This window comes from Mesocricetus auratus, unplaced genomic scaffold (genome assembly GCF_017639785.1).
Source record: "Mesocricetus auratus isolate SY011 unplaced genomic scaffold, BCM_Maur_2.0 Super-Scaffold_100015, whole genome shotgun sequence".
In the NCBI taxonomy this organism is placed as follows: Eukaryota; Metazoa; Chordata; class Mammalia; order Rodentia; family Cricetidae; genus Mesocricetus; species Mesocricetus auratus.
In genome coordinates, this window is record NW_024429198.1 from 17,052,687 (window position 1) to 17,074,469 (window position 21,783).

Sequence of the window (21,783 nt, forward strand, 5' to 3'; positions counted from 1 at the left end):
TAATTAAATTTAATTTCTTTCAAATCTCTCTATCATTTTAGACAAATCAGTATAAATACGACCTGATGAGTCTGTTTATTTTGGTGTGTGTATATGGCTTCAAGACTGACAAGTAACCACTGAGCAATAATGGGATCATCTCTGGGAGGGCTATTTCCCCTTTTCCCAACAGTCAATCCCTGCCTATAGTTCTGTATGTGGGGGTAGGGACCTGGAAATGTTTCTTTTCCCACATTAACAAATCCATCAATATCAATATTGTTCTGTTCTTGTTCATGTAGACATGTCTAGAAACGACCATTTGATAGCAGAATTCCTGGTGTTTTGGCTCTTCCAATCTTCCCAACGTCTCTTTCCAGATGTTGACTGAACCATAGATTCACAAACTGTTGTAGATGTATCTGAGCTTGGAATCCCCACATTCTATTGATCTCTGCATTGTGTTCAGTTGGTGTTTTTGCGTGATGCTCTCCTGTGCTTAAAATGGTGCATCTTCAATGAGCAATTATAGCTGTCTGTGTGTATAGATCAAAGATCTGAAGTATAATATGAATTCTGCTGACCTGGCAAACAAGCAGCAATATACTCTTGTCTAATAACCATGAGCCACAAGCACCAGAAAGTTGTGTTGTTTTCTTCACCAGGCATGATTATTGGGTCTTAAGTCCTGTTAGGCAGTTGTGGTTGCTACCTATATATGTGAGAGTCATTTCTTGTACCTTTAGCATATTGTCTTTCATACTGTCTGTGTTTTTTGCATTCTTTATATATATATATGTATTTAATTTAAATTTGAATTAGAAACAAGGTTGTTTCACATGTCAATTCCAGGTCCCTCTCCGTTTCCCTCCTCTACTCCCGTGCTCTCCCACCAACCCCCCCAATATACCCTTATTTCCCCAGGGAGGGTGAGGCCCTCCATGGGGGTGTCCATAGTCTGTTATTTTATCTAGGGCAGGGCCTAGACCCTCCTCCAGGAGTTCAGGGTGAGAGTGCATCTCACATTGTTGGATGGGAGTCCAAAGTCCATTTGTATACTGATTTAAATACTGATATACTACCCAAGCATTCTAATTGGGAAAGTCAAGTCTCTTCAACATTCATTTTCAGGTTTTTTCTGGTGTAATATGTTATCATTTTACAGTTTTGATGTTTGTTTCCTATTAGTTGGTTGGTAATATTGAACTATTTTGTATATTCATTTGGTATTTTAATTTATTTTCATGAATATATTCAACTCCTTACTGTTATTATTGACCACATTTTTGGTTAATATTGAATATTTTCTATATTGCTAGTGAAGGAACCTGGCATGTTACAAGTATTCTGCAAATGTTTTATATCCTTACTTCTGCCAACATATTGGTTCTCTTTTTTATTCTACTAACAGTGTGCAATGTGTGTTAATAGGAATAAACTTTCTGTATTATATCTTGTATTCTTTTATTTTGCTTTCAGATGAAATATCTCTGTCATTTTATGCCCCTTATATTTTCCTCTATGCTCTTCTTTTTTCTCATCTGCTCAATATTTTCTATTCTTCAGCAAGAATTTATTGCGTGCCAAAGGGGCAACAGATACAAGTTCAAGTAGTGAGAAAACACAGAACAACAAAGACTATTTTATTACTACAATGAATCTTCAAACTAGAGGACAATGGGATAGTAGTTGAAAGTATGTGTGCACATTTAACATGTTTACAAAGCATATAAAGTAAGGGACAGGAGCATAAATCTGTCCTTAATCTTATAAAATGAACCTTTCTCCATGAAGTAATAATCAAGAAAAATCCTATGCCATTGGAAAGGAAAACTTGGAAAACTTATAGAAGATATTGTTAAAACATGATTCTCACACAAGAATGCCACCATTTGGTACTCTGAGGGACTCCAGAATTACTGACAAAGAAAGAGAGTAAAGGGCAAGAATGGTTTTAGACAAGCTAAAGGAGGATAAGATGTCAAGGTGTGTTGTGTTTTGTAGTCATAGTACAAACAGGTTTTTTGTTATGAGGATTGTGAATAAACAAAGGAATGTTTGAGCAGGGAACTGGCTTGATATTTCTTGGATTTCAAAAAATGAGTATGACTAGTATAGTGTAACTACATTGGGGCTTCTTAGCAAAGGTAAATTGACCACTTAAGACACATTGACAGTCTTGCAATCAGAAGATGACACAGCTGGTAAGAATGTCCTGAGAGGAATGGTGGAAAGTATTCATACAATTCTCTATGAATTCATCCAGTTCTCTAAAATAGCATAATAATTACCTATAGAATTAGATATGGAGTATAAAGATAATAATCTTGAAAAGCTAAATTAATATTTACCAATAGTGAAGTAGATTATACATAGATAGATAGATCATAGATAGCCAGATGATAGATTGATAGATATAGCTGAGATGGAAATCCAGTAAATACACAAATTGTGAGTTCAAATATGTGTAAAAACATTAGCAAAGTTAATCATTATCTTTAATGCCAGTCAAGCTGGGATCTAGAAGGATCCTGGAGTTTAAAATTGGTTGGTTGATTTCATAAATGGAAATAATTTCTTCCTAAGGGCCCTGAAGAATAGAAAGTATAAGCATGTCATAAGACATTACTACATTTTGACAAACAGGGATCTCCACAGAAGAACCCATCAATAGAGCATCCATTTTCTCTGTGGTTTCTAGAAAGAATAAAGAAATGCATTTCACTGATGGCCTTCAACTATGAAAGGGTACTAATAAAAATGATTAATGGATCAACTATCTAAGAACACATAGAATGCACATAAATCTGTTCTGTTTGTATACACACAAACACTTATACCTACATACACATATTTAAGCTAAAGCATGAAAATATTTTCTGTATATGTATGAAAATGTTGCTTAGTGAAATACAAGATGCTGGGCAAAAAAGATTATAGTATTTTTCATGATTTGTTATGACAGAAACAGAAACTATGTCCAAGCAGGAAGACAGTTTTAGCTATAAGTATTTTTATCTTAGGTTAAAAGGCAGTATTTGAGTGTGCATAGACAATTGAGATCAGACACAAAAATAAAACAGGATATAATTGATTACATAACTCTGTTGCATAAGCAAGATTCTAAGAAGATGAGTGCATTTCATTTCATCATTCACATCAGGGATGTTTTAGAGAGGAACATGACTGCTGATGACTCAGAATGAGGCTAAGGATGATGTCATAATGAGCATGCTCTTTGCTTTAGTTGTTTGTGCCTGTTCACTAAAGTGATTTCATTTGACCTAAATTTATAAAAGTAAGTTTCAACTTTGCAAAACTTAAAGATTCATGTATTTCACGAGATTTCCTGTAAGTTAGAATAAGTTGGAAAGCTAGTGCATTTGAGAGAAGTCCAGGAATTATGGGGATTAAATATCAGTTAATTTTGCCTTACAAATTTAAAGCAACTTATGTTTCCAAATGTCACCAGTGGAAAAAACATGCTTGGTATCTTAATGTCATTTTTATTCTATCTCATTAAGATCATTGATACTGTATTTCATGAAGGAGATTTATTAAAGAAAACCAATATTACTCAAAGCAACCTTGAGTCTAACATGGAATGAGTCATACAGCTTATGCTTTTATATGTCATTAATTTGCTGAGTAGTTATAGAGATGAAATGTAGTACTTTAAAAATACTAGGATTTACTTTGGTACAAGAACCAAAAATCTGATTAAAAAGAATAGTATATGCAAATGAATCTGTATAAAATATGATAATAGGTTTAAGAAAAGGGGAAAGATAATGACACCTATCATGTGAATCATGTGTCATGTGAATACTTATTTTTCCAGCAGTAGGAAACAAGACCCAATCTCTGAGTCTTGCTTGTTGGCAAAATCTAGCTGGAATAGCTAAGTTCCAGGTTTAGTGAGAGACAATCAAAGATAAAGTAACTCACAAATGAGGAAGATATGCAGTATGGCCCACTAGGCTCTAAACCCATTTACACATAGTTGTACCTGTATGTAAAAATAGATACACTCACATATAGCACACAACATCACAGCATACACATATGCAAAAACCACAATACAGACACACACCATATGACACACACATGCTACACACACACAGACACCACAACATATCAAAACACACACATAACAAAATACCACATTATATGATGCATGTACACTAGCTCACACACACACATATATAACACACCATCTAGCTACACAACACACACATTCACCTACCACACCACAGCATAGCACACCACAAACATACATCATGCCACATCACTTTGCACACACACACATCCATACAACATACCACACCACACCACACACATACCACACCACACCACACCATACCACATCGTATGACACATACACTAATACACACATCACACCACATTCATACACACACACAATCACTACATGAAATCACAGCATACCACACACAAACAGGTATACACACACATATACACATATACCACACCATATCACACCACACACAAACAGTACAACAGCACATCATACTAACATGCCACACCACAACACACTCTAAATACCACACACCACACACACACCACACAATACACATACACTACACCACACTACATCAAACACACATACACACGACACTGCATCACACACACACTAATACACACAGAACAATCATTCATTTTCACCATTTCTTCTCATATTCCATCTGTCCACATTACTTACATGTCTTCACAGAATTAAGATGAAATAAGTTAAAAGATAAATACAACACAATTTTACCTAGTCTATTAACAATGTTTAATTACCTATATAATTGTCTGTTTAATGTGACATGATCACTTAATTTAACTAAATTATTATATTCATTCCCCATAAAACTTACTTGGAAACAAAATTTATGACCAGACTTTTGAGAGATCTGTGTATGAATCAAGGTTCTTTTCACTGCTAAGTACATATCTGTGCTCATCAGAAGCAACAACTATGACAACAGAATCTAAAACTGACTGTTCTATTTGGCATTATTTTGGAGTATGTTGTAACTGGTAACTGTTTTAATTGTCAGAAAAATAATAAGACCAGATTTAAATTAGAAAGAGCAATTATAATGATTCACAAAAGATTGTTTTTTCCTTTTTTATTTTTCAGAGATTTGAAATTGTCTTTTCAGAGGACTTGCTTTTCCTTAGTTATATTGATTCCAAGATATTTCTAACTGTCTTTGATAATACTTTAAATGGGACCATATCAACAATCTCTTCCTCAGCATTTTCCTTGATGGTGTATAGGAAGGTGATTTTGTATCCTTCCAATTTGCTGATTTGTTAATTGGTTCTAGAAGTTTTCTGGTGGAATTTTGATAACTCATGTATACTATACCTCATCTGCAAACATTAATAAGTTGACTTCTTTTCCTACATATTTCTGTTAATTTCTTTTTCTTACCTTATTGCTCTAGCCAGTGGTTTCAGCACTCTATTGATAGGGGACAGGGATAGATCTCAACCTGTTCCATTCATGATTTTGACTGGATTGCTTCAAGTCATCTCCATTTAGTAAAATGTTGCTTGTGAGTCTGCTACATACGGATTGTATTATGTTGATATGTATTCCTTCTAATTCTATTCTTTCATCATGAAAATTTATTGGATTTTTTTTCTCAAAAATATTTTGAAGCTTTGTCAAAGGCATTTTGGAACAAAGTAGAAGCCCTAAACATTAGTACATAACTTTACCCATTTGATATTGGACGAAGAGGAAAAAGCATACACTGAAGATATCATCTTCCACAAATGTTGCTGGAAATTAGGTTTTATGTGCAATAGGATTATTGTATACCCGTATCAATTACACTGCACAAATATTAACTCCAAGTGGATCATAGATGTGCATTTGAAGGCTGAAGTGCTAAAACTGCTACACAAAACATAATCATGACACTAGTGATCATTAAGTATAAGAAAGGAATATCTAAGTAGGATTCTACAACACTAATTAAGGATGAGAAAAGAAAGAGTACCCTAAAATACTAATATGTTCTTGTGTAGCTAAGAAAACAATCAAGCGCGCCGGGCGGTGGTGGCCCACGCCTTTAATCCCAGCACTCGGGAGGCAGAGGCAGGCGGATCTCTGTGAGTTCGAGGCCATGCTGGACCGACAACCTCCAAAACAATACAGAGAAACCCTGTCTCGAAAAACCAAAAAAAAAAAAAAAAGAAAGAAAACAATCAAGCGAAGAAGAAACCCACAAACTCAAAATAGAAGTCAAGAAAACAAGTGACAAATATTTTAAATGTGCTAGAGATTAGAACAGTGTTCTCAATAGACGAAATAAAGATGGATATTACTTTAAAAAGTGTTCATGATCCTTAGGGATTGGGAAAATGAATTTTAAAACTTTGACACTCAATCTCATTATACTTATAGTTGCTAAGACAACAAAACCACTAACATGTGCTGTTGATGATGTGTAGAATGGAGGACTACATTCTATGCTGCTCAGAATCCAAACTAGTGCAGCTCCTCTAGAAATCTGTTTGGGGAACTATCACAAATTAAAAATAAAGCTACTATATAACCCAGCTATATCATGCCTTGCCATATAACCAAAGGACTGAACATCCTAAGATAAATATGCTTGTTGGAGTCTTCATTGCCACCTTATTTATAATAGCAAGTATATGGAACCAATCTAAATATCAATATACTTATTAATGGATAGAGATCATGTAATACTATGCATAATTTAGTATTGTTGTCTGTAAAGAAAAACCAAATCATGGGAATTTTCAGAAAAGTGGGCACAAATATAAAGGAGTGTACTAAGTCAGATAACATGAACCCAGAACTACAAATGCCATATATTCTCTCTCATCTTTGGCTCTTAGCTTCAAATACTTAGAGGTGAGTATATAGCATGGTGTAACCCCAGGAAACAAGAAAGCATAAAGAAAATACAGGGGTTGCACTTGAGGAAAATAGCAGGAGACAGATGATATAAGAAGGCCATGATAAAACAAGGCAGGAGGCACTTATTGAAAAGGAAGTAGTCAATACAGAAGGAGAAGGAAAAGCATGGGTGGGTGGTAAATAAAAATTTGGTTTTTGATAAATTGCCAAGTGAATATTATATATATATTCTGTATTGACAAATATATTATATTATATATACATGGTCTGTAATGAAGTTATTCAGCTTGGGCTGATAATATTTCCCCAAAAAGCAATATTTTATCAAACAAAAAACCTATCCTAGACATGAGATGTCTTGGTTCCAGTTCTTGGTCAGTGTAGTTCAAGTAAATCCCAAGTAAATTAGCTTACTGCTGTTGCCTTTTATTGCTTCACAGAGGTTGGAGATTAGTTCCTATTGCTGAAGATTCTACTTACTAGGACACTGGGAATCGATGACCTCAGTAGACTCAAAGCCTTCTCCCTGCAGTCTAGCTTCCAAATTGCCAGAAAGTACTATGTAATTGTTACCCTAGTAATTGCTGCCTAAACCAGATGTGAACAATACAAACGTCAATACACATGTTAACACAGAAGCAGAGGACCTTAAAGGGTCATACACTTAGATAAAGAACTGCAGACAATTAATTACTTTTAAGAGAGGGAAGGTTGGCCTTTCCCAGGGTAAGTCTAACTAAAAAAAAGAATATAAAAATTGAAATCCCTTTTTTTCATTTTCTAAGTTCTTAATGTCTCATGTGTAGTGAATTCATTATTTAATCATGCTAAATTTCACAATATCCATCATTTGTCTTCCTGTCATAGTTCTTAGAACTATTCCTAGACTTTTCATGAAATGTGTCTTAGCATGATTTGAATATTATGATTATTATTGAGTATTGTATGTGTATCTACTTAGTGTTGAATTGTATAATCTATAAGGGCACTCAGTTCTGGAGAAGAAAAACACATTGCCCCAGCAACTGACCATTGTAGTCATTATTTGATTGTAGTGATCTAGTGATAATGCCTTGTGTGATTTCCCTCATCAACACTGGCATGTCAACATCACTCTTAAAATTTTGAGTCACCTATATTTTTGAGTTTCCATAGATGCCACGTCTCTGTCATATATAGAGGACACTCTCTCACAGCAAGGTCCCCTGGCTCTTACAATCTTCATACTTTTTATTCTTTAATGTTTCAAATTCCACAGATACATGGATTATCTTGTATAAATACCAGTTGGAGTTAGACACAATGCAATCAATTATTTTCTTCATTTGGAATAACCTCAAACACTAAAAACAGCAGTGTTAAGTGGATTCACAAGGCTGTTTTGTATGATCAAATATGTGCCTGTGTGTTTTGTAACTGTAATACTTTAAGAAGAGAGAGATCAATAATTTGAGAAAGAGTAAAGGGAATATAGCAAGAACGAAAATCGTGTTAGTGAGGGTGTAGTGATTATGTGAAATACAATAAGATGCTCATATAAAATTTCAAAAAGTAAATGTAAACTTAAAATGTCATATGATACCATTTAATCTCAGTTTCACTTTCATCAAGATTGCTGAAGTGGGTTAGTACAGTTTTCATGCCACTCAGTTTCAGAAATTCCCAAAATTGCTGCAAGTTTGTTTATACTTATCAGGTGCTTTGTAGATGTATATTACTGCCTCTGCTACTGTTAACATTATTTGTTTTTCATTTAAATATTTGGTGAAATGCAGATTTCCCTTATAGATTCATACATCAAGTACCTCTTTGTATCTGCCTCATACTCACTGGGCTCTATATTACATGCAACTCTTTCTTTAAATTTAAACCATTCCAGCTACTCCTGCAGCACATACCTTCTAAGTCTGTCTTGTGCATTCTGGTTTGGAGGACAATCAATTTCTTCCTGAAAGCTTTCATTAGCTCAGCTCCATGTCCAAACAGAACCATGAAATCACAAAAATGGCCCACTCATTCTCCAAAGATCCTGGCTGGGATTTTCATTCTAATACATACTTTCTCTCTACAATGCATCTTCTCATCTGTGAAAGGTGACAGTGTCTGCTCTATCAGCCCTTTAGTTATGCTGTGACTCAGATCCATACAGAAATGCTTTGGGAATGGGAATCACAGAGCAGAGGAAGGCATTGTCATTGCCTGTATATCCTGCTGTTACAAATTTCCCAATAGCCATTTGCCACCTGCTGTGTGAGAAAGGCAGGGCAAAATGTAGAAAGTCTATTTACACTAATTATTGAAAAAAGGTTATGTCTCACACCTGCTGTAGGTATTTAAATGTTTCTTTTTTTCCTGGATGTTTTAATTAGAACTTAAAAAGGCCTAGTTAGTTTATCTTCAATCATATAATACAGGAAAAGGAAATAATGCAAAGGATATGAAAGGATGCAGACTGAATCTTGATTCTCAGAAACAGAAGCAAGCCTGTGGGGAGATTATTTGGGGCCTTGGTTGTGGTTTGAAAGAAATTGACTTCCAAAGGGAGTGGCAATATTAGGAGGTGTGGCTTTGCTAGCGTAGTATATGTGTAGGTATTTTCTTGTTGGAGGAAGTGTGTCATTGTGGAGAAAGAATTCGAGAGTTCATATATTCTCAAGCCACATCCAATGAGATAGTACACTTCTTGCTGCCTGCAAGATATAACATTCTCAGCTCCAGCAGCATGTCTGCCTGAATGTTTGCATGCTCCCCTTCATGATGATAATGGACCAATCATCTGAACTGTAAGCTGCCACCTCAATTAAATATTTTCCTTTATAAAAATTGCCATGGTTATGTTGTCTCTTCACAGCAATGGAAAAATCTAACAAAGACGCACCTTTGTGATCTGGTCACGGAGAAATCCTCAGATCTGTACCTTATGAGTCAGAAAGCATGAAAACCCCATGGCATAAATTCCTTTCTGAATTACAGCAGCATCTGGGCCACAGAGAACTTTGTTTAGGTTTCATGGCCAAGGAAATTGATCCCAGATTATCTTTCTGGACAGAGAATAACTCCCTCACTATGAAGTACTCAGACATTTCTATTTACTTTTTTCTCCTATTCAAATTTCTCCCCCAACACTCTTGGAAGTATATGTATAGTTTATGTACAATTCATAATGTATTGCACTGCACCTTTGAATCCCTAGGAAAATAAGGAGAGGTGTATAAAAAACAAAAAGGGATGATCCATGAAATTTCAGTAGAGGCAACAGCACCTAACGGTATATTATTTCTGTTTAATTAGACTAGCAATTCCTTAGAGCCAGGCTGGCAAATAAACAATGCTAATTAAGATGATTAATGAATCAAAGTAATGTTGATTAAGATGAATTCCATAAGATATTTTACGATTAAATACAAGATATTGTAATCAAATATTAGCCAAGCTACCTATTTTGAAAACTACTTAACTTGGTCAGGATAATTGTTTGAACAAAAAGTAACTTCCAATCCTCACTAACGTAATCTAATTGCTATATATTTCCCCAATCATGGAGAGTTCTTGAGGACTTTATATTAATAAGCTGTGCTGCTGAAATTCTAGACTCTTCATAAAACTTGGATGTTATCTGTGAATTAGCTGTCAGAATCAAGTGATAAACACAATTTCCTTATCATACATCAGTGTAAGGAAATTGTAAAGCATTAGAAGATCAAAAAATTGATTGCAATCATCATCCCAGCTACTTTACACACACACACGTGTGTGTGTATGTGTGTGTGTGTGTCTCATTCTGTGCATTTGTTATGCTTAACTCTAAACTGCATACAGATATCTTACAGAACCATATAAGATATGGTCAGCATATTACCTTTTTTTTAAAGATTTATTTATTTATTTATTACATATACACCACATTGAATTGTAGATGGTTGTGAGCCACCATGTGGTTGCTAGGAATTGAACTCAAGACCTCTGGAAGATCAGTCAGTGCTCTTAACCTCTGAGCCATGTCTCCAGCCCCCAGCATATTACCTTATTCCCCCTCTTTGCCATTAACTTCACTTTCTTTCCCTTCAAACTTCTCATTAGATTCCATTGCTCCCCTAGACATTGGTCTTCTAATTTTTTTGCCATATATAAGACCATGAAGTTGCAAAGCAGAGTAAATACTATCTCAGTTGCAGACATCTTACTGCTAATGGCATAACTTGTTACTTCTTGGAGACTGGATAACTTGCTATTGATTATTAATGACATAATTCCTTATGCTTCATTCTGTTAGCCAGTATTCATAATGCCACATTTTTGTGTTGTAGCACTGGAGAATAATTTTCATTTATGAAACTCCAACAATATACCCTTGGTTCTCCTCCTCCTCCTCTTCTTTCTCCTTTTCACCTCTTGCTCCACCTTCTCTCCTTCTCCTCATTTTCCTCTTCCTCTGCCTCTCCAACTTCTTTACCAATTCATGTCCTATTCCTTTCATTTGTTTTTCATCATTCTCACACCATGACCAAATCATCTATGAATCTTCTTATAATTTTTGGCATTTTGTGCTAACAAAAGAATGATTGCTTAAGTCAGACTGTGTTGCCACATGTCATAAATCCTAGCACTCAGGATGCAGAGGCATGTGGATCTTTGAGTTGGAGGGCAGCCTGTTCTATACAGAAAGTGTCAGGACAGCCAGTTGCTTACTTTACATAGAGAAATCCTCTCTTGGAAAAAAAATGATGGTTTAGATAGGAGGAAAACTTCACTTCTAACCTAAAACTTCATGATTTGTAAAATCGTGAAATGCCTAAATTTCTTTCATTCACAAGGCATGACTACCACAAAAAAATTCATCAAAAACATACATCAATGTATATTTGAACACACAATGTATGTATAATCTGGGTCTTTCAACAGAAAAACTCAGATTACTATTTAATTGTTTTATTAATTTATGTTTGTATTTTCATCACATATTCATTTTATTGTTAAATATGTAACATTATCTATTTTACAAAATATTGCTTTAAAATTGGCTATGTATAAGTTGAGACTCTTACTGTGTCAACATGTATGATACATAAATATAATGAGTGGCTTAGCTACGTTTCTTTATTTACTGGTGAGATTTGTGTTATGCTTATGTCCCTTTTGGAACTTGAAACAACTTGGACAGTGCTCTGCTTTATTTTATTTCCCACCACATTATTGAACTCAGGGCCTGTATGTTGATCTAGGACTAAATAGATTTGATTGGCATATTGTTATATACTATACTAAACTCAGTAAACACCTAGGATATTGCAATGTACTTTTTGAATTGATTAAATATTATTTGTAAAACTATTTCAGGAATATTTCTTGGCAAGTGTTAAATATTGTTTATTTACAGAAACACTTAATTAAGAATAACACTAGGGAAGACAGGAAAAGCAAACTAGACAGTAGACAGAATAAAGCCTCCACAATACTAACTGACAAGTCATTGTCTTCAGTCCTAAAATGTAAATGAATCGAGTTAAACATTAATACCAAAAATGTTTTTAGAGGTTGCTATGTGATGGTCCCGTGAAGCAGGGCACTAAGAACCATCATCTTGTATGTGGCAGAAAAACTCATCAATATGCATAATGATGTCTCTGAAATTGGCCATCCTGGGAGTTAGTTGAAATTAAAGACCCCAATTATTAAATGCATGCAACAGAATACAGGAAGGTCAACAGCACTGAAGCTGTCTAAGTTTCTGGGTTATGAACCCTGGAGACTCATAAACCAACATGCACTCCCAAGTTCAAAGCATTAGACAAATCTTAGTGAGTTGGGTAGAATAATGAGGAAAGATGACAGCAAGGGCAAACACAAGGATGGGAACCTTAGGAGTTGGAGTCTATACTTTTAATGTTGTTAAAATAAGAGAAAAATTAAAACATGCATTATTTTCCATTAAATTAGCCATGGCAATCTACAGTTGAAGTACCTTTGAAATCATTGGGAATAGAAATATGTATACTCCATAAACTGTAAACTCCCTACAGTTGAAGATTAGAAATTCAGTTTACCACACAATGAAAAATGTGAAGTGAAATGTTAGAATGAGCTAAAAGAAATGAGGAAAATGACAAATGGAATATAATAACATCTGGAATCAAATTATAGTGTTGAAGAAAAAATGAGAATAGGAGATTATTAAAATGGATTTTAGATTATGTATAAAGTCCAGATAAAGAATATTATGTAAGCTCTGTATAACCAACACTAGAACATTAAAATTCAGATGAAATTATGCAAAGAGACATACCAGGCACACTTTTGAAGCCACATGTTGCAAAAAGAACATGTGTGTTCTTCACAAGTGAAGAAAGAATGCCAAACACTAAATTTACAGAAAAATAAATTGATTTAAAATCAATTAAATTTTCTAATGAGCAAGAATAATATATGGATTATTTTTAGGTAAAATTTGAGCTAAGTCTTTTAAACTGAGAGGCAAACGATGTAGTCATATTTTGTAGTAGCATTAAGTAGCGCTCTGTGCTGTTATATATCATGGTGATTCGGGCACAGCTCATGTTGGCAAAGGCATTTAAAGTACAAATAAACCCCCATTTCTAAATAACCTCAAGACATGTGACAAATGTCTCCACATAAATGAATATCAGTAAGTTATTTCCTCAAATTTGTTTCAAGTGGGTATGACCAGAGAGTGGATACACATATAAATTAAGATTATTAAGGCAATACTTATTGAAGAAAATAAAGGGTCACTAAAATTCACAATTTTCTTTGTTACTTTTGAAATTCTGGTTTCACATTTTTCTTAAAAATGATTTTTCATTTTGTATAGTTTGAGTGATAGTTGCCATTGTATTAAATGTATTTTTCCATTTGTCATTCTTACTTCCTGATGCTAAACAAGTTCCTAGGGATATTTTCAATTTTATTTCTCTTTTCACTAAATTGATTTCCTTTAAAAATTAATACATTTTTCTCCTTTTAAAAGTTAGAAACAGTCATTTTACATATCAATTCCCCCATTCCGTCTCCCTCCCATCAGCCCATGCCCCCTTCCAATCTTCCCCAACCCACCCCCACCCACTCCCCAAGGACAGTGAGGCCTTCCATGGAGGATCAATAGATTTTCACATCATCTGGGGGAGGGCCTAGGTTCTTCTCCGTGTATCTGGGGTGAAATAATATCACTCCATAGGGAATGGGCAACAAAATTCCATTTATGCACTATGGATAAATGCTGTTAGAGGACCCTGTATAGATTGCCCTGGCCTGTTAACTGACACTCACATTCAGAGGGTTTGGTTTGATCCAGTGCTGATTCCCCAGCTTTACGACTGGAGCCCTTGTGTTCTCACTAGGTCAGGTCAGTTTGTTCTATAGGTTTCTTGGTCTTGACTCCTTTCTCATCCCTGCTCCTTCTCTACAACTGGATTCCAGGATTATGGTTCAGTGCTTAGCTGTGGGTGTCTGCTTCTGTTTCCATCAGCTGCTGAATGAAGGCTTTAGGATGACAATTAAGGTAGTCATCATTCTCATTACAGGCGAAGGGTATCAAAGGTGGCCTCTCCACTACTTCCTAGAATATTAGCTGCAATCATCTTTGTGAATCTCTGAACATTTCCCTAGTGCCAGATTTCTCTTTAAATCTATACTGGTACTGGCTCCCTCTATTAAGGTATCTCCTTTCTTGCTCTTCTCTATTCATCTCCTGATTCAGTCTTCCTGATCCCTCATGTCCTCCTCTCCCCTCCTCTTTTCCCTACCTCCATCCCCTCCCCCACTCATGTGCTCCCAATTTCTCAGGAGTTTGTCCTTTTACCCTTCTTCAGGGGAGCATGTATTTTCTCTTAGAGTACTTCTTGTTTCTTTGTTTCTCTGGTGTGGATTGTAGACTGGTAGTCCTTTACTCTATATTTAATGTACATATTTAAGTGAGTACATACCATGTCTGTCTTTCTGTGATTTCATTACTTCACTCAGGATGGTTTCTTGCAGTTCCATCCATTTGCCTGTGAATTTCAAGATTTCATTGTTTTTTGTTCCACCAGTAATAACCCATTGTGTAGATGTACCACATTTTCTCCATCCATTTATGTACAACACACTGCTTTACACTGTGTTTTAGATCCTGCAACTGATTATTTTGCAGATATTTGACTTAGGCACATGGAAGTGATATTATATCTGCCTCTCATAGATAAATGGTACCATGCATATTAAAGCATAATTTTGTTAAGTAAAACTTACACCTTGTTAAATGATGAACAAAATCTTCAACACACACACACACACACACACACACACAAGTTTATTTCATTTCCTTGCTCATTTTAAGGCTTCTTCAAAGAATGACTATAATATCTATTTTGAAATGTGCTAGAGATACTAAACATAGACAAGATGAACAAGTATTGACAGGCCCAGCCAAAATAAAGTTCAGTAATATTTATAGGTATGTAAAATGCATCATTGACTTCTAATTTTAAGCATCCCAATTTCATTGACTAGCATCACTGAAAACAATATCCTTAATTAGCAATTCTATGGGAAAACTGCTTGGATAGTGAAGCAATTTCAGTATTATTTTTAAAAATGGGATTTGAGTGACCTCCCCAGCAAGTAAAGAGAACAGAAAAGATATGTAGCAGTTTATATCTATTCTTATAAGGACATCTATTACCTAGCTTCTGATTCATTTAAGCTTTCATTCATGCATTCATTCCTTCTTTTAAAAAATCTTTTAGTCTTTTGTGTCAATTTTTTTCTTGATCCTTGCACATTTGCACTCCACTGTGTTAAAATCAGACTTCTTATCTACAGAACTAAGCTATTGTACATTGTATCCTCGATGTACATGTTTGTTGTGTTAACACAGTTGGCGTCCTGGTTGAAGATAATCTTGTAGTGCAGTGAAATAACTCCAGTATCTTCTGCACACAGCCTCATGGTTGCCCTTTGACGTGATATCCTTTGATGTGCTTTTTTCCACTCAAAGGAATGGCTTTTTACCACTTCCTTACCTTCAATCTTTTGGTGTAGTAATTATAACAGTTAAATTATATCTTACACAGACATAATGTAACAAAATATGTCTTGATTTAGACATATTTATTAACTTGATTTAGAATTACATAGGCACAAATCTCTGGGTGTATCTGTAAGGTCTGTCTAGTAAGATTTAACTGAAAAGTGAATACACACATTTATTGGAGACACCCTAACCTGACTGCCAGGGATTCTCAAGAGAACTAAGAGCAGATAGCAAATTTAGCATTATCTGAAACAATATCCACTCCTCCCAAAATTCTCACTGCTGAAGCAATATGTCCAGTTCCTTTATGTCCTTGGTGCCATTCCTTCCTTACTACCATGGACTGTATTCCCTTGAAGTGTAAGATAAAATAAATATTTCTTTAGGTTTCTTCTTGTTGGATATCATGTCATATTTTCTCATATCAATGAGAAAAGTAAGGAATATGATTGGTAATAAGAATTTATAATTTCACTATTTTAATTTCTTTGATATTTTCCTAATACAATTTCTTCTAGACAACCTTCTTGTCTGAATCTTGATTTAAATTATCCGACAAAAGCTATTCGGTTTTTATATTGCAATTCATTCACAAGATATAGATAGAGGTAATTTATGGATGAATTACTCATTGTGCTAATTTTTCTGTAATTACTTAGAGATGGGTAGAGGGAAGGAAAGCCAACTAAGACTTTATATTGTATCTCTGAAGCCAGTAACAATATTAGCTTATGGAAACATTGTTCTTACATATTAGTTCAACCTTGAGGAAATAATATTTTGTGAAACAGGTAAATTATTTGAGTTTGTCTAGTTCTGAAATAATTGTTCTTAAATATAAGGGAGAATCATGTTAGAAATAAATTGTGAATTTTTACTGCATAATTTCAGAATTATTCTGTTACTATATAACTTAATCAACACTAAATAGATTTTCCCACTAGACATGAGCTTACTGAAAGAGGAAAATGTCAAAGTTATCATATTAGTAATCATTGGAGGAACACTATATAATTCAAAATCTTAACATCTTCCACTAAAATGCACACTTTTTATACTTTACAAGGAATGATTGACACTTTTAAGTCCTGTTCCACCACCAAGAATCTGTATAATTCTCTTTAAATTCATCAACATTTAAGAACTCAACAGAAATCCAACACTTAATACAACATTAGTAACCTACAAATGTAGTGCAATATTTTAGTGCCCAAGGGAATCATATCCTCAGTTCAGTGCCTAACTATAATATCTAGAAATATATGAATCAATTACAATAAAAAGAACTTTTTATGGTCAGTTAATATTCTGTGTATATTATATACATCTTCATAACTAATTAAAAGGAATACCCACTACTGCTGTCTCACAGCTGCACAATTTGGTAAGCTTTACATATGTTAACATAAAATTTTATATTACAAACAATATTGGTGTGTAACATGAAAAATTTCAAAGTTTTGTATTTGTATCTTACTATACTGCTTGTTTGCCAAGTGATACATTTAGAAAACTCCAAACACTAATTTATTTTCTTGTTATTATTTTCTTTCTTTTATTTAATAGTGTACCTTTAAGCCATGTATATCACTTATTTCCATTCTTTGCTCACTAGTCATTTTCTTCACCAGAATGACAGCTCACCAATTCAGGGTCATGTGATCAAAGAGAATCATATAAGAATGACATTGAACAGTCAAAGTGTTAGCCACTATACTAACAGATATAAACACATTTAAAATTGCCTAAAAGTGTGTGGACAACAATTGTAAACTTTCCATAGAAAATATCACCTGTTATTTAACAATAATATTGAGTAAAAACAATTGTAGATTAAAATGACTCTAGAGCTATAGCATATACTTGCACAGATATGGACACTAATTTGAACAAGCACATAATTAAAATGCCATTTATAGATCATGAAGATATTTTAACCTGAATGTGATACTTTATGATGTTAGATAATTTTAATATTCTTAGAATGTTAATTCAATTATAGCAATAGAAGAATATCTCCATAGTTTCAATATTTAAAATGTGTAGTGTAAAACACTATACAAACATGAACTTAGTATTATTATTAGATACAAAGATTATGTGATGAAAAACTGGGGTAAAATCACCATAGTAATTAGACCTATACATGGAAGGATTATATCTGTCTTTAATTTGCTTATGATTTTAAAACATTGTAAACAAATTGAATAACTTTTAAAATGATGATGCAATCTGACTGCTTATTAGCATGAATTGACCATTATTACCATCCTCCTGCTCAAAGCTACTAACAAAACTTCAAAAATTGAAAAAAGAAAACTGACTCTGTGGTTGCATCAATGACTTCTCATGAAAATGGGGAGTTATGAGGAAAAAATAATTTAAAGCCAGAAAGAAAGTACACTTATGACAGTGAAGTGTAACCAGCATCTTCTCTTGTGAGCATTATAAACTTGACATGAAGAAATTAACTTTGATTTTTGTAAGCTTGTGGCACTTCTTCTAGGTGTGAAACCTTGTGGTGGAATTTTTAGGTACTGCTGATATGCCCAATGACCATAACTTTAATGTAAGAGGGCACTGAATAAAAGTCCATTTTTTGTTATTCTATGCTGAGCTACAGAAAGTAATCTTACCTAATATAAAGAGGTATAAAGTAAAAATTATTTTAAATTAACATCTGAATTGTATCTTAGTATATTTTCTACTCTAAGCCATGAAAATGCATTACTTCAGAATATTGTAAAATTGAAAGATGAAAATTCTCCTATACAATTGATAGGTAAATGGAGATGATGAGGAAATAGCTAGTTGCCTAAAAAATGCATCTGTACATATTCCATGAAAAACTAGTTATAGGAAAACAAAGAAATACATAAAAATAGTTCTCATACAAATAAAATATTTCAGTATACTAAAAAGAATATTAATTCAGGCACAAAAGAAATCTTTATTTTTCTAAACTGACAACCATGTTCAGGAGGTCTGGGTCCATCCTATGCTGGTTTCACAGCTATCAATATGGGGTCTATGAGCTACCCGTGTTCAAGTCATCTGTTTCTGTGAGTTTCTTCAGTTTGGACTTGACCACTTTACTCATCTGCAATTGGATTCCAGGAGTTCAGCTCATTGTTTAGCTGTAGGTGTTTGCTTCTGCTTCCATTGGACATTGGATGAAGACTCTAAGAGTGCATACAAGGTAGTCACCAATCTCATTATCAGGGAAGGGCATTTAAGGTAGCCTCTCCACTATTGATTAATTTTTTTACTTGGGGGTCATCCTTCTAGATCCATCTACACATTTCCCTAATGCCATGCTTCTCTTTAAACCTATAATTGTTCCCTCTATTATAGCATCTCTTTTCTTGCTCTCCTCTATTTTCCCCCAACTCAATCTTCCTTCTCCCTCATGTCCTCTTCCCAATAAAATTATTTTTGTTGATGCTTCACAACTATAATTTTGCTAGTTATGAATAATGACGTAAATGTCTGTGTTTTCCAATCATCTTAGGAGACCACTGAAAGGGTAGGTCACTCCCTGCCTCCCCAGGGTATCACTACACACAGGTTGAGAACCATTGGTCTAAGGCAAAAGATTTGATAAAAACATCCATCTGAAGATACAGGTCCTGGTGGCTATTCTTTGCCATATGTTGAAGCAAATATAGAGGATTTCCACCTTTTCATCTCACTTCTGAAACTTGTTGGCTAGATGGCTTTCATATGGTCATTTAGAAAGTGAATGACGAGATGAACATTGTGACACCTATGGAGTACATTGGGTCCAAGAATGGAAAGACCACCTTTCTCAGATGTGGACAGCATTAGTGCATTTGAATATGTTCACCACAATCAGCAGAAGAGTCTGTATAGCTTAAAGATCTCCTCTCTCGTCTATTTAATCATGCTATCTAATGAACTCAGTGTTCTTACTGGAATTCTATGTTTTCTTTCTTTCTTTCTTTCTTTCTTTCTTTCTTTTTTTGGTTTTTCAAGACAGGGTTTCTCTGTATGGTTTTGGAGGCTGTCCTGGAACTCATTCAGTAGATGGTGCTGGCCACAAACTCACAGGCATCCACCTGCCTCTGCCTCCCGAGTGCTGGAATTAAAGGCATGTGCCAACACACCCGGCATGAATTCTGTGTTTTCTTCTACTTCTTTCTTTGAATCTAGCTTCATTACAGAGTTTGTGATTGTAAACAAAAATTCATACAGATAATTATTTCTATTTAATATATGATTTTCTGGAAGAAATTTTTGGTCAATAAACAGAAGAAGCAAGCCTAAGTTCACTGAATTTGCAGTTGTAGAAAGTTTAATATCAGTGCTAATCTTAATCTTCTAATTGAATATTGCCATAAAATAAAGAACAAATACATACAAATGATTTACTTTCAAGGAAATCTAGGGGATTCTTATCAATGTGGATATTTCCAATGGTTCATTTTCAGCCATTCTTTTATTACAACTCATTCAACTTTTAAAGCCAATGGGCTGAAATTAAATAATTCAAAATGATTTGAGCTCCGAAAAGTCCATAGTTCCTCTTAGAATTAAAATAAATAAATGTGATCTCTCTAAAAATTAAAAAATTAACAATATTCACAGATGAATTAATTTTTTTGTAAAATTTTAGTTGCTTTTGTTTAGATATGAATCAGAGGAGTGCCAGAATACAAATCCCACTGCATCCAGCAACTGATGGAAGCAAAGGCAGACATCCACAGCTAAACACTGAACTGAACTCCTGGAATCCAGTGTCAGAAAGAGAGAACTGATGGGCAAAGGACTTAAGGGTGTCCTGGTTTAACCCACAGAAACAGTTGACCTGAACAAGGGGGAGCTCTTGGACCCCAGATTGATGGCTATGTGGAAAGCATGGGACTGACCTAGACCCCCTGAATGTGCGTGTCAGGTAGGAAGCCTAGGTAATCTATAGGGCCTTGGGTAGTATTTATCCCTAGCACACAAATAGACTTTGAGTGTCCATCCCACAATGAGAGATGCTCTCTCAGCCTGCACTCTGGTGGGAGGGCCTATGCCCTGTCCTGGATGAAATGACAGACTCTGGAGATCCACCATGGAGGTCCTCACCCTCCCTGGGGATCTGAGTGGAGACTGGGTGGGACACTAGAGGATCTGGTGGGGAGGACAGGGGAGGAGGGGAGAGAGAGGGATCTGGGATTAACATGTGAAACAAGCTTGTTTCTAACTTAAATAAAAAAAGGATAAAAAATTTAGTTGCTTTTGTAGTTATGGTTGCCTACTTTTCTCATGGAAATTTTATGTAGAACCTTAACTAACAGAAAAGTTAAAAGAGGAATCTAGTATATATCCAATATATATATTACTTAGTATTAGTAAATTTGTTAATCAAAGAACATCTTGACATCTAAAACCCTGAAATATCTTGTAAAATACCTACTTAAAAACCCCTGTTTCAGACAATTCAGCTCCTGTTTTCAATAAAGGAGTTGTAATATATGCAACTAACTTAGCTTCTTGGAAGTCAGAAGTTCACGGAAAGGAAACTTTTCTCTAAGAAAAATTAATGAGCCCTTAGGGAGCTACAAGTTCATATAATCTTAGCCTTGCAAGCAGAGATTTCCAACTGAGCTAACAGAGACATTCTAGAATCCCAGTTCAGTAATAATCTACAAAACTGTCTTGTCTGTAAGAAGCACGTTTTTACATTCAATTTAATTTATAAGAAAATTTCACTGGAGTATTTTTTTTCATAGACTTAGAAGTAGCCCTCTGTGAGCAGATAATGTCTTATCTCCTTTTAACAAGCTTTTTAATTTTTGTAGAAATTATGATTGGATAATAGATTATGGGGATTAACAAGCTGCAAGTGCAATACTTACTC

The 21,783-nt window shown here is 34.6% G+C and overlaps 1 protein-coding gene across 1 annotated transcript in view; it reads left to right on the forward strand.

The window, feature by feature from the left end:
* The window catches only part of Cdh18 (cadherin 18), a 796,302-nt gene that overhangs the window by 233,538 nt on the left and 540,981 nt on the right, over window positions 1-21,783 (forward strand). The gene's annotated exons all lie outside the window — the stretch shown is intronic.